Raw genomic sequence first — 14,651 nt, 5'->3', positions numbered from 1 at the left:
CATATAGCAAGTGGTGAACAACCTTTCATATGTAAAGCAGGGAAGGGGATCTCCAGTCATCCCTGACCATTAGCCAGTAGTTGGGGCTGATGGCAGCTGGAGAGCAACAGTGTAATGGAAGCCAACAGGCCGATATAACTCTGATATAAAGGTAGGACATTGGGCAATGATCACTGGAGTATTGCAAGCATGCCAGATTTTCAAGTGTGAAATATTGGAGTGTAGAACTAAAGTTGGCTGTGGTGCTGCCAAACAAAGCCAAAAGTTTCTCAAGAGCTTTGTAGATATAACTCGCCTCAAATCCACAAATCATCCAGCAAGGACATAAAGTGAATCTTGATATTTTCAATACATGAAAATAATTCACTCTTAGGAGAGTGTATTGATAGGTGGGGGAAAGACCAACCCTCCAATCTCTCATTCACTTGTTATCATGTGAAAAATCCTTTTGAAACTTACTTAGATCAAATCAATATACCCAATTTCATGGCCAGCCATAGCCAAGCCATGCGGACCTCCCTCTCAGGCACAGTGCATGGGGTTGTGCCTTAACTATTCAGGCCTACTATGCCTGAATAATAAGCACCGTAAACCCCGACTTCTAAACATTTCACTTTTGAAAGATACCAGAGGTACATATGTAAGTGCCTTCCCTGAAGACTATTTTCCCCGTGATTAATGTGTTGGCGTTTGCTTTAATCTCTTGCCATGTGCAGCAAAAAAAGACAAATAATGTTTATGTTAGATTGGCCCCTCCCACCGATTCCCAAACAACGGCTTTTATGCGCTACAGGCAGCTTGAATCGTGCCTAATTAGAGAACTGGACATCTGCTTTCAATCTCAGAGTCAGCACACAAGGCTCTTCTTGTCCTGGTGCTTGCACAGTTGTCCCCTTTGTTTATTTATGGTTTGGTTTTTAAATTACATGTAAACATGCACAGAGACAACAATGTTGTAATGTTTGAAGTCTGCCGTGCTGTAGTTAGCAGATACCAAGATATGCTCATGCTCCCTATTCATACGGACATTCAGACTTGCCAGTAGAGACTTGCGGTCGTAACCTAACCAAACAAACTCCCCACTGTTGGTGAAAATTAATCTTATTTATTATATTTGTAATTGCTTCACCTTCTCCTGGGGGAATGCTCTACCATTTTCTCCCATCTGTATTAATCATTTCTAGCTAATGAGTTCAAGCCTCGACTGCTCCGTCAGCTGACTGAATAAAGATTTTCTTTCCAGATAGTTTTGCTTCTATTCGTTGGCTCTCCTTGCTCTGTTCATTGTGCGGCTCGCCAAGGAGGTTTTCTCAAATTTATAGATACATTTTATTTGGACAAGTGTTTGAATTAAAGATACTGTTACGAAGTTGCAAGCACGGGTCCTGTTCCCCGTGCATTGGAATGAGCAGAGAGGCCTGTGATTGGCGGGCCATCCATGTGCACAACTGAGCACTCGTAAACCTCTGGAATGGGTATCTAGCAGGCTTCATTCTAACTGAGCTGTGAATCAAGCTGCTAAGCTGAATTAGTGACTTTATTGGAAGGGCTGGCTGATGGATGGTTCTACCTGAGGGCAGGGGATAAGTTTAGAGCCCTTCCAAATATATGATTCAATGATTTCCTGAGCACTGCTAAATGCACTCATGGCACAGCTTGGGACCAAAGTTCTTTGTGCTGAAGCTCTAAAGCCGATTCCAAATAGGTCGAACACAGGCACAACACAGCCAGCTCTGCAACATGCAGAATTCACATAATGTTACTATTAATATACCCCACCAGCTTTCCATACATACAGGAGAGGTAAGTATGCATTGAGGGGTTTTCTAAGGAAGGTGTGGTGGCTGAGCTAGAAGGACAGGTAAACATACCCACGGTTGCTTGCCCAGGGTTAGCTTTACAATTCAGCAGGGTAAAGTAACCATGAGGAGAGGCAGGTAGATGGTCCAGAGGCAGAATGCAGCAGCCTCGGTGGCGAGTGATGCTCTTTATCAGGCACATATTGTACCGGTGTTGAGGGATGTGAAGTAGTTGCCAATAATAATAATAATAATAATAATTTATTATTACTATACTCGGCCCATCTGGCTGAGTTTCCCCAGCCACTCTGAGCGGCTCCCAATTGAGTGTTAAAAACAATACAGCTTTAGCCATCGAGCTAGTTTTAAGGTTCTGTTAATTACATTCAAAGCCCTAAATAACTCTGTACCAGTTTTCCTGAAAAACTATATTCAGCTCTGTTGCTTAGTAAAGGCATTATGATTGGCAAATGGAACCCAGTGTGCCACTGCCTGATGATTTTCAGCTTGTGGTTCACTGGTGGCACCAGTGTTATGGAATGCACCCCCCCCCCAAATACAAGAGGCACCATCAGTATTGGCATTCTACCGGCTCCTAAAGACACATCTGTTCAGGCAAGCATCCCCCTGAACTTCTGCTCTTATTGTTTTCATGTTTTTTTTAAAAAAAACTGCTTCAATTGCCATGCATTTTAACGGGCTTGTTTTATTGTATATTTTAACTAAGAGTGTTTTAAGGCACTAATGGAATTGTTATTGTGTATTTTGATTATGTATGGGTTTTATAACAGATTTTATAATTGCAAACTGCTTAGAAGCCATTTTGGCATATATGCAGTATATAAATGAAAAAAATAATAGCAAATAATAATAGCAGACAAAAGCAGGAAATGCTTCTAAATGATACAGCAATACTTTGTAAATGCCCTAGTAGAATGCGCCATTTGGGCTCCACCATTGGTCCATCTGGTTCAGTATCATCTAGCTCAGTTTCATCTGCAGCAGGGATAGCCAATGTGGTGCTCTCCAGATGATCCATGACCATTGGCTATGTTGGAAAGGGGCTTGTGAGAGTTTGAGTCCTACAACATCTGGAGGGGACCACTTTGACTATCTCTGGTCTATACCAACAGCAACTCTTCGGGGTCTCAGAAGGAGGGATTTTTTAGCTCCACCTGGGGATTCTAGCCATTGAACCAGGGACCTCCTACATGCAGTGCAGCTTCCTGGCCATTGAGCCACAGCCCTTTCCTTTTGGGATGCCTTCAAGGCAGCATAGTAATTACAGACCAACAGGCTCCAGAAGTCTGGGTAGAATAAGGCTGTAGCGCAGATTCCTGTTTGAGGCAGGGTTCAGACATAAATTACTTCTACACATAACAATATCACAATAAAAAGAAATTCAGTGAATTGTAGCCATTTCATAATTGCAGAAAGTATGATATCTTATTAAGTGATTTTATTTTGTTTCTCCAAGGCAAAAGCATCTGAGAAATTTAGTAGCTAACCGGCTGCTGCCTTTTTAATCTACCCCATGGTGAACAGGTACTCTATGAAGGAAGTCCCAGAGCAGCAGGTAAACTTTTATGTTACCTTTCTGCAATATATGTGCCATATGTGCTAAACAGTTCATTGCATGTGCTATGTTAGATCACCTACAGTTCTAAAACCCCTGCTGTACCAAGCAACTGCCAGGTGAGATAAGGGTGGCTTGGCTGTCTAATTAAGATGTATTTATGTAGTTGGGCCATATTTTCTTAACAACCTGGAATTTTAAAGCCACACATTCAGTGTTGTTAACTGGTATACACACACACACACACACACACACACACCACATATTGTATTTTCCTTTGCTCCTTTCTCTTGAAAGTGAATCCAGGCTCCCAAATTGTTATAATTGTAGCAATCTACCTCATCACCCTAGGCCCCTAAGTATTATATCATGTTTAATATTAGCATCTTTTACCAAGTTTCAAGAATGTTATTCACTTAGGTTGCTGTCCCATTGACTATAAACACATTCCTCTCCATGTGCTCATTTGTAGACCTGTGCTGCTGACAAAGGCCCAGGCCTGCAGTGTAGAGGAGAAAAAACACTTTGGGTAATGTTTTTACAAGAAATGCCAGAGGAATATAGCAAGGATTTCTCTTTCAATCCGTTTTGACACCAAACATGGATTCCCAATACTCTCTTTCTCAGGCCAGCATGAATCCATTAATCACAAAAGTAGATGGATATGGAATGTAGAGCTTTCATAAATAACCTGTAAGGTTTAGCACATTAATTCTCTATTCAGCCATTAGTTAGAGGCAATACTTCTAAGTCTCACAAGGGTCCAGGGCTGTGGGGCAGAGGCAACATGTGTTTTTGCAGGATCGTGTCTGAAGCCCAGTCTTAGGGTTTATCACTGGACATTGTGAAAAGCAAGTCGCATGTTAACATCATGCTTTATTGTACCACCAGGTGCGTAGGCATCAATTCTTTCTTTGACAGCCTATACAAAACATCGCCTTCTATATACTCCCTCACTTTCCTTGAGGGAAGAACTTGTCCAGGTGACCCAGCATGGCCAACCTTAGAGACAAATGACAAAAGATATTACACACAAAATATGTTTCAGGGAGAAAGGTTGGCGCAGTGCAAACACACCACGGGAGCCAATCCAATACTCCTGCCAGTATGTTTGTACTGTGACAACTTCTGCATTCTGCCTTGCGCCTTCTCGGCTCCTTTATGGTAAGCTGCACCAACTCAGCTTTTGGAAAATAAGGTGTTAAGTTAAATAATTTCTAACTTGATTTCAGTGGGACCTAAGATCAGTTTACGTAGTCTGGGTTAGTTTTGATTTCTATTGGTACTGTCAATATCAAAATATTAGTGGCAGTAATATGTGCAGCAGAAATCTTCAACCTCAGGCTTGGTGATATGAATCTGTACGCAATCAGCTTGGAAAACAAATCTTTGTAGGTGCTGTTTACTTACTCCCAGTAGTGTTTTCTTAATAGATAAGGTCAGTGATTATTATTTATTATTTTTGGAACACATTTCCTTCTCCTAGATATAAATATAGAGCTCCATCACTAATTTCTGTCAGTGGGATCCAATTGCCAAGTGCAGTACCATTGCAGCCATTGGGAGTACTCCAGCATATGTGAATAGCTATCTCTTTCAGTCAGTTTTCTAAGATACCAGCAAATCAATGGGGAACTAGTGGAAAGATCCATGACTGAATAATTTCTCTGAATGTGTACATTTGGGATTGACTGTGAAATGTATGTGGACATATTGTAAACTGCAGTTAACCTCGTTTTGAAAACCCATTGATCAAAGGTGCTCTGTCAGTAGCTGATTAAGCGCCATGTAAGCGCACTGAAGACATTTCCTTCTGGTTAACAGCTCTGATTACTGGGATTCCTGGAGTGAATTTTCCTGTAGGCACCAGGGCTCGTCTCCTGGCTCCATGTGAAGAGATCAGGTTTCTCAATGACCAAGCTTCCTGTTGTTGAAGGCTACTATTCATTCACAGCTTGTAAATCAGTAGCTTGTAAATCAGTGGGTGAAGCAACGAGGGTGATAGAGGAACGTTCTTCAGCATACTCCCTCCTGGAATTTGCCTTCCCAAGGCACACATTCCATGGTCATAGAAAAAGTGGCTAAAAGGTTAGACTATATAACTAACAGTGGGAGGTGGAGATGAAGGGTCATGTCTTCATCCACACCTGAAAAAAAAGCTTTTTCAAATTTGGGTCTGTTGGGTAGCTTTGTGAGAAAGCCCCTGCCCAAACAATGTTGCAGCTCCAGTTGACAGTAAGTCAACAGATATAGACCTAAGTGTGCTTGAGGGTTTCAGCCTGAAAATGAGTGGCGAAAGCAGAAAGATGGGATCATAGGCACTTGGCTCAGCATTTTTGGAACCTGACTGGAACCTCTGCCAAAGCCAGGGGCTGCTCACTGCTATATATAGTGTTACATTAGCAAGGGAACACATACAGGCTATGGAATCTTGATGATTTGTTTGACCTGTGAAAAGAGAGGTAGGGCATTGCTTGCAGGTGATGCAATTCAGATCCTAACTGTGTTGGGTAAGCAGATAATAGTTCAGAAGTGATTGCAAGCTTTGGTTCTTTAGTATGGGTTTGGAATTCTGGTCCTGCAGGTGAATAGTCTTTAAGTCACTTCGGACTGAGTGGTGCAAGGGCAGGACAACCTCTGAAGAACCCATCATTCCTCCCCCCCAGTAGATCCTTCTGGATGCATTGGATAAGTTTGCAATGTGTATTGTGGGTATCAACCGTAGGTGTTCAATAAAATCTTCCTCTCTGCTGCCATGTATTATTGTTATTATATTTACATACCACTCAATTTCCAAAGTGGCTTCCAAGCAGTTTACAGGTGTAAAACCAATTATACAATAAACACAGGTGATTAAAATGCTCAATAAAACAGTTCCATCAAACATTAAAATAAACATCCACAATAAAAATGTGCAATAAAAAGTCAATTAAAATGGTACTATTAAAGCAGTTAAAACAGCCATTAAAACAGGAGGTCCAGGTCAGGAGATCAGGGGAATGTTGGTCTAAACAAGAGCTAGTAAAATCCCAGTACCAATGTGACCTCTTATCGTCCAACAGAGAGCGTTCCACAACACTGGTGCCACCCATGAAAAAGCCTGTCTGTGTTACCACATACTTATCATCACCAGCCCATGGCAAAACTGAGTTCCAGGCTGAAGAGAAATGGTTTTGGCTGACACAGAAAGATGGATGATGTAATGGTAATGTGTATGCCACACCCTCCCCAAATCTGCTTCCTGGGGTTGGAGGAAATCCTAGGACAGATTGAGGGGTGCACACGGGGAGGAGAAAGGGAAAACATCCCACTGCAGAAATCATTGTGCTGAGGGTATGTTCACATCACACTGCTCTGGATGCAATCTACAATGAATGCACTAGCTGTGCCATACACTGCATTATCCTAGGAGCAAAATAATGTTCTGCTGGCATGATGGGGAAGAAGGAAACATCCTTAGAGCAGACACATTGCTTTAAGGAGAGGCATCTGGATTTCCTATGACAAATCAGTAAGAACTGCCCATCTAGAAAGGTTGTTGTGATTCAGTAAACAACCCTTTTAAGTTGAACACAAGGATTTACATCAATTTAGCCTGATTGGTTATTTATGGATGGTTATGGTTAAGGTACATGTAAAGCTGCTCAGTTGTTAACCAAATCTATTATAATTTCTCCTGAATACGGCTTTCCTATTATTTCTGTGCAGGTGGTGGGAGATGACTTAAAACTTCTTACTTGCTAGTTTTCTTTGCAGAAATGTATTAGCCAATGTAAATGAGTTTGGGTTTCCTCTACACAAATACTGTTGCTTGGGATCTAGAATCATAAAATGCAATATTGTGAAGACACAGGGTGGGATGCGGCTGATTTGTCCTCTTGGTTATTTGTGCTCCACAGAGTCCCAGGTCTTTTAGAGAGAGGGGAGTGCTTTTTGAAAAGGAACAGTTCGTATGCCAATGGAACCTAAAGTCATGTGAAACATTGCACATAGGGTTTTATTTAAAAAAGGTAAAGGACCCCTTACAGTTGCAAATGACTCTGAGGTTGCAGCACTCATCTCGCTTTATTGGCCGAGGGAGCCAGCATTTGTCCGCAGACAGTTTTTCTGGGTCATGTGGCCAGCATGACTAATCCACTTCTGGTGAACCAGAGCAGCGCATGGAAATGCTGTTTACTTTCCCGCCAGAGCGGTACCTATTTATCTACTTGTACTTTGACGTGCTTTCGAACTGCTCGGTGGGCAGGAGCAGGGACTTAACAACAGGAGCTCACTCCGTCATGGGCATTTGAACCGCCGACCTTCTTGATCGGCAAGCCCTAGGCTCAGTGGTTTAGACCACAGCGCCACCCGTGTCCCTATAGGGTTTTGTATCCCAGCCTTAATGTTATGCTCTAGACTAGGCTGCCTTCCTTTTCCTTTTTCAGTGCCAGCAAATATTAAGCCCTTTGGACATGTAAGGCTTCTTTCATGTACCATTCCAGACTGAAAATGCAGTCTAAGACTTTATAATTCTATAAGCACATGACATCATAAGTAATGTGAGGCTTCTGCTGCACAGAGAGGAGACCACCTGCACGCACACCAATGTAGACCCATAGACCCTTGGAAAATAATTATCTCTTCCCCTCTTTGGGAACAACTAAGCTCTGCCTTTTAATCTGTAGAAATTGTTGATCCAACATTGGCCAACCAAAGTTGTATGCGTGCATTGTGTTTATGCTGAAGATCATGTTGTAAGACCACCAGGAGCAATGTTGCCTTGATTTATGTTAATATGTGTGCTGTTTTGTTACAGCTATGACTTTTAGTGCACTGTAATGCAATGGCTTGTTCGGTGTGCAGTAAAATATATGTATTCAAGTCAGAGCCATGAATGCTGTTAACAAATGGAAAATTAACAGACGTTCAGGTTGGCCTTTCAAAACAGATACAGAACTCAATTGAGGGAATGTTCTCATATCTAAGCAGAAAATTACCATCGTGATTGATTTTGCCATCATTGATTTACACCTCTTGAAAGGTGTAAACAGATATTAATACAAATATCCAGCACCGTTTGATTCATCATGGCTCTTGCCAACAAAATAAGGAGTGTAGAGTGTGGCTGCTGTACAAGCATGAAAATATATTCAGAGCACTATATTTTCTTAGCCCCACTTTCAGAGATTAATCCTCTTACCATGTCATAAGTTTACAATGCATGTTTCTCTGCAGAAGATAGTAGTGAAGCAAGGCCTTCTGTGTCACTGAGTTGTACTGTATATCAAGTGGCCAAACTGTTGTATCAGTGGCTGTTCCTCTATCTAGTTTACTTAGTTTTGGAACACAATGGGGTTCAGCATAGAAACAGCCTGGTACATTCCTCATTCAGTTTGTGGCTTTGGGAGAAGGAAATGTATAGGGTCACTCAGAGGAGAAGATGGCGAAATGAAAACAGGGGACACAGAAAGGGCTGAACTCCTCAATGCCTTCTTTGCCTCCGTCTTCTCTGATAAAGAAAACAATGCTCGACCTGAAGAATTTGGAGCAAATGATTCAGCAGAGGAAACACAGCCCAGAATAACTAAGGAGATAGTACAAGAATATTTGGCTAGTTTAGATGTATTCAAGTCTTCAGGGCCAGATGAACTGCATCCAAGAGTATTAAAAGAACTGGCAGATGTGATCTCAGAACCACTGGCAGTCATCTTTGAGAATTCCTGGAGAACAGGCGAAGTCCCGGCAGACTGGAGGAGGGCAAATGTTGTCCCTATTTTCAAAAGGGGAAAAGAGAGGACCCAAATAATTATCGCCCAGTCAGTCTGACATCAATGCCAGGGAAGATTCTGGAGCAGATCATTAAGCAAACAGTCTGTGAGCGCCTAGAAAGGAATGCTGTGATCACCAATAGTCAGCATGGATTTCTGAAAAATAAGTCATGTCAGACTAGCCTGATCTCGTTTTTTGACAGAATTACAAGCCTGGTAGATGAAGGGAACGCAGTGGATGTAGCCTACCTTGATTTCAGCAAGGCATTCAACAAGGTGCCCCATGATATTCTTGTAAAGAAGATGGTAAAATGCGGTCTTGACTATGCTACCACTCAGTGGATTTGTAACTGGCTGACTGACCGAACCCAAAGGGTGCTCATCAATGGTTCCTCATCATCCTGGAGAAGAGTGACTAGTGGGGTGCCACAGGGTTCTGTCTTGGGCCAGGTCTTATTCAACATCTTTATCAACGACTTGGATGATGGACTCAAGGGCATCCTGATCAAATTTGCAGATGACACCAAACTGGGAGGGGTGGTTAACACGCCAGAGGACAGGATCACACTTCAAAACGACCTTGACAGATTAGAGAACTGGGCCAAAACAAACAAGATGAACTTTAACAGGGAGAAATGTAAAGTATCGCACTTGGGCAAAAAAAATGAGAGGCACAAATACAAGATGGGTGACACCTGGCTTGAGAGCAGTACATGTGAAAAGGATCTAGGAGTCTTGGTTGACCACAAACTTGACATGAGCCAACAGTGTGACGTGGCAGCTAAAAAAGCCAATGCAATTCTGGGCTGCATCAATAGGAGTATAGCATCTAGATCAAAGGAAGTAATAGTGCCACTGTATTCTGCTCTGGTCAGACCTCACCTGGAGTACTGTGTCCAGTTCTGGGCACCACAGTTCAAGAAGGACACTGACAAACTGGAACGTGTCCAGAGGAGGGCAACCAAAATGGTCAAAGGCCTAGAAACGATGCCTTATGAGGAACGGCTAAGGGAGCTGGGCATGTTTAGCCTGGAGAAGAGGAGGTTAAGGGGTGATATGATAGCCATGTTCAAATATATAAAAGGATGTTATATAGAGGAGGGAGAAAGGTTGTTTTCTGCTCCTCCAGAGAAGCGGACACGGAGCAATGGATCCAAACTACAAGAAAGAAGATTCCACCTAAACATTAGGAAGAACTTCCTGACAGTAAGAGCTGTTTGACAGTGGAATTTGCTGCCAAGGAGTGTGGTGGAGTCTCCTTCTTTGGAGGTCTTTAAGCAGAGGCTTGACAACCATATGTCAGGAGTGCTCTGATGGTGTTTCCTACTTGGCAGGGGGTTGGACTCGATGGCCCTTGTGGTCTATTCCAACTCTATGATTCTATGATTCTATATAGTAGGTCATGCTTAGCAAGGAAAAACATGAGTTGTGATCCTGGGTTCAGATGACACACAAACCAAACCTTGGATCAATGTGGCACACAACTAAGAAAGACTAGGAAGGAGCAAACTGGCTGAAAGCATGAAATCCATAGCTGGACTTAACCATGTTGTGGAAAGCAGACCATTAAGGGGAAAGTGGAGTTCCTCCCCAAAATCAGCAACATACCTCTCCTGCCTTCTTCTCTTTCTATCACATCTAGCAGGTGAGGATTGCAACATGCTCTTGCCATATATACCGCTCAATTGTCCCAATTTAAGTAGGACACCCCAGAATTACAGAAGCCATTCCCAGATTCTGATTGAATCCTGGAATGTCCCTTTTCTTTTTCTTTTTTGGTTCAGCGTTCCGATACAAGTCAGCTGGTTCGCAACAGACCAAAAAGCACTTGTTTTTAGTCTCGTGCTCCGGCATGAGTTAGCTGGCTACCACAAGACCTTGGGACCATACAAACGAGCATCCTCATTTAGATCACCTGGATGTTGGAGAGCATGTGCCATGCAAACCATTTCCCCACCCTGTTACTCATGATTAGCTGCTGCTAGGGTGGTGGCAGGAGGAGGTGCACAATGTATATTGCATGAAGGGCTTCTTAAGGAGTCGTGCACAAGTGCACGTCTTCCATAACATCTATTTTGAGCATATAAAGTAGGTCAGCAGACACAGTCAGCAACAAATAGTGTGATCTCACATTTTCATGTAATTCCACACCTGATCTTAAGCCCTGTTTTATCAGCCAAAAGGTACTGACAACGAGTCTTGCTGCAGCCTCTCCAAGGCAACTTCATAAACCCCGGCATTGCACTAGTGTTGCTGACAGATTTATCAGCCAAAATGTTTAAGACTGAAGTGCCATCTAATTAGTTACTTATATCTGTTGCCTTCCTCACTTCCTGTGTTCTGAAATGCCTAATTATATTCATGGAATTAACTCTTCATTATGATGATGCACTCTAATTAATTAGATTAGAACAATATTGCTTCCCCTTGCCCCACTAATAACTCTTCTGCACCCAGTCATTCCACAAAGAAGATAACTCTATTTGAAAAGGTTAAGGTATGCAACATTCAGTTTTCACTGTTTTCAATTTGTATTTTAAAACTGCTGCAGCCTACACTAAAATACGATACATATAGCCCCATAGGGCAGGGGTAGCTACATGCAGATGCTTGCATTATAGCTGTGATGTTGGTTTTTTCTTTGGATGTGTGTGTGCATGGTTTTTAAAAGAAAGACATCATTGGAAGTAGGCAATTGAGAGCACAGCAGTAGGGAGTGGCTTAACCTTTTCCCTGCCTATCATTTTGCCACTCTAAATTGTCCCCAAGAGTCTTTTCAACTCCATTCTCAATCATGCTCCTTTCCTAAAGCTACTTTTCTTGAACAAAACAAGGAAAGTCAAACCACCCAGCGTTATGGCTCTAATAGGCACATTTGCACATAATGTGTATTTAGTCCCTTCCATAATTCATCGTAAGTTATGTTTTCAGGGTCTTACACATAACAATGCTTCTGACACATCCTCACAAGGGAGGAAGTGCTCTTTGGTGGATGAGGCGGTAGCTTCCGGCCAATCATTTAACTTGGTGATGGAGGATGCTGCTTTCACCTTCCTCCACTTGGGGAATGTACCTAAAATTGGAAGAGAACTACCATCATTAATCATATTGCCTTAACATCTTTTCTACATACTGTCAAGAGAGGTGCTGTTTGCCATAAGATGTAGAGATGGTGTCTAAATGGTTGTGTGATGTAACCTAACAGACTACAGATGCCTCTGTAAATGGTACAGATGTCTTCACAGCTGAATAGTCTTTCAAACTAATTTTAAACCCAGAAGCTGGACCACAGGCACTGAAGAACCATGAGCAGAGTAACATGTCCTTCTAACTCTCTTCTCATGGCAGAAAGGGTGTTAATTCACAAGATCAATTACTGAGTTTTGATGAACTTCAAAATGGCCTCACAGAAGCCTGTGAAATGAAGGCTCCTTCTCTCTGGCCTCTACAAGTGGGGAGGCATGAAGGATTTGCAGATCACAATGATTTCCTTTGGAATGGACTCAGCTTATTTTTTAGACATTAATATTAGCATTTATCCCAGAATACTATTCAGACCTGATCCAGAAAATAAATTGTTCATATGGGGTATACCCAATGGTACTATAGCAGACCAGTCTGTGATGTTCTAGATGAAAGACTAGTGGATCTGTTAGATCTCTGAAAACATATTATGTGAATACTTACAATTTTATAACACTATTGAGAGGAATGCCTAGTTTCCCAGAAAATGCTGAGTTTAGTGGGGTGTGTAAGTTGTCCTGACCATTAAATATGCTCACAATGGGATGTAAAAAGCTATACTCTGAGGATGAGATCATATTTCAAGGTTGTTTTTTTTACAGTGGTCAGTGGTTTGAACAAGTTAGTCCCTTCAGTCTTACAAAATCTAAATCTCCACAGAAGAAAGGGAAAATATCTCTGACTCAGAAGAGGAATTTTTAATTTATTATTTTTTCAGCACCTTACAGTTAAATTTATCATTAATCAATGACAAAAACATCCACACTCATCTTAAAAAGGATGTATAGTTGTTCTTTAATTCTGTTTTATTTGATCAACTTCTCTTTTAGGCCTTTGGGGGGGGGCGGGAGGGGATCTTATTCATATACTTTCCCCTGAAGTTCTATCACTTCTATTTAACAAAACAGAATGCTTTCTCTTTGTTGAAGAGAAGAAATAAATATAAAAGAACCAGCATTTTTTATTAGCACATGCAGTTAAGTTTCCATTCAGTCACCAGTCTTACTAAGCATCAGGAAAGTATTCATTTAGTTCAATTTCTGCAGTGCATGACCCTAACTCAATGCTCCCCAACTTGCCTGTGAATTGGAAGAGCTCCCAGGCAGATTACATAGTCCACTGGATTTTGTGATGCAATTTTGGTATGCAAAAACTGCACACAACAAGCGGCATCCCACTAACTTGTTTTAGTCAAAGCAAGGATTTCCATTTGTGCAATAAATCTCCCTCACCCCTCATTGCATATAGAATAACAGAGTTGGACAAGACCTTGAAGGTAATCTGATCCAACTTCCCTTTCAGTTTAGCCAATCAAGGAAGGGCATAGACAGCGGAAGAACAAGGAGGCACTCCTACTCTACAAAGGGAAGGCAACCAGACCACAGCTTGAAACATACTTCAACACTGGCAAAAGGACAGCATCCTTCATCACACCTGAAGGTAGATAACTGGGTACTGGACAGGTTGTAAGGAGTGCCATGAGTATTTGCAGCGGCTAGGCCCTGAGCACAGTGAAGAGTTGCAGAACCAAGCCCTTGCTGTGTTTGTCTTGGGGGAGTTGGGTGTGGCCAGATCGGGAGATGTGCAGTACCTGAAGGCAAACCCCAGATATAAGGCCAGCATTGTGCCCCTGGTTCTTTGCCACAGCAACATGGTTTATACCCTGCTGTTGCCAGTTCCTGTTTTAGCTCCTGATGCTGATCCAATTCCTGATCCTGATCCTGCTTCCACACTCCTGTCTTTGCTCCAGTTCCTTCTCCTGTTCTGGTTTCTGTTCTTGTGTTTCACTGAGTTTCCATCCTAAACAATACAGCATTAAATATTAAAAACTTCCAATTGCCATTTGACCTGTGTCATGGTCTGGGTCATAGGCAACAGCAGTCCAGACCTCTAGTTATCTCCTGCTTGGACTACTGCAACGTGCTCTACGTGGGACTACCTTTGAAGGTGACCCAGAAACTGCAATTAATCCAGAATGCGGCAGCTAGACTGCTGACTGGGAGTGGCCGCCGGGACCACATAACACCGGTTCTGAGAGATGTGCATTGGCTCCCAGTACATTTCCGAGCACAATTCAAAGTGTTGGTGCTGACCTTTTAAGCCCTAAACAGCCTCAGTCCTGTATAACTGAAGGAGCGTCTCCACCCCCATCGTTCAGCCCGGACACTCAGATCCAGCGCCGAGGACCTTCTGGTGGTTCCCTCATTGCGAGAAGTGAGGCTACAGGGAACCAGACAGAGGGCCTTCTCAGTAGTGGCGCCCACCCTGTGGAACACCCTCCCT

This window comes from Podarcis bocagei (genome assembly GCF_964188305.1).
Source record: "Podarcis bocagei genome assembly, chromosome: 6".
Classification (NCBI taxonomy): domain Eukaryota; kingdom Metazoa; phylum Chordata; class Lepidosauria; order Squamata; family Lacertidae; genus Podarcis; species Podarcis bocagei.
The sequence above is the reverse complement of the archived record's forward strand: the minus strand, read 5'-3'. Positions refer to the sequence as shown.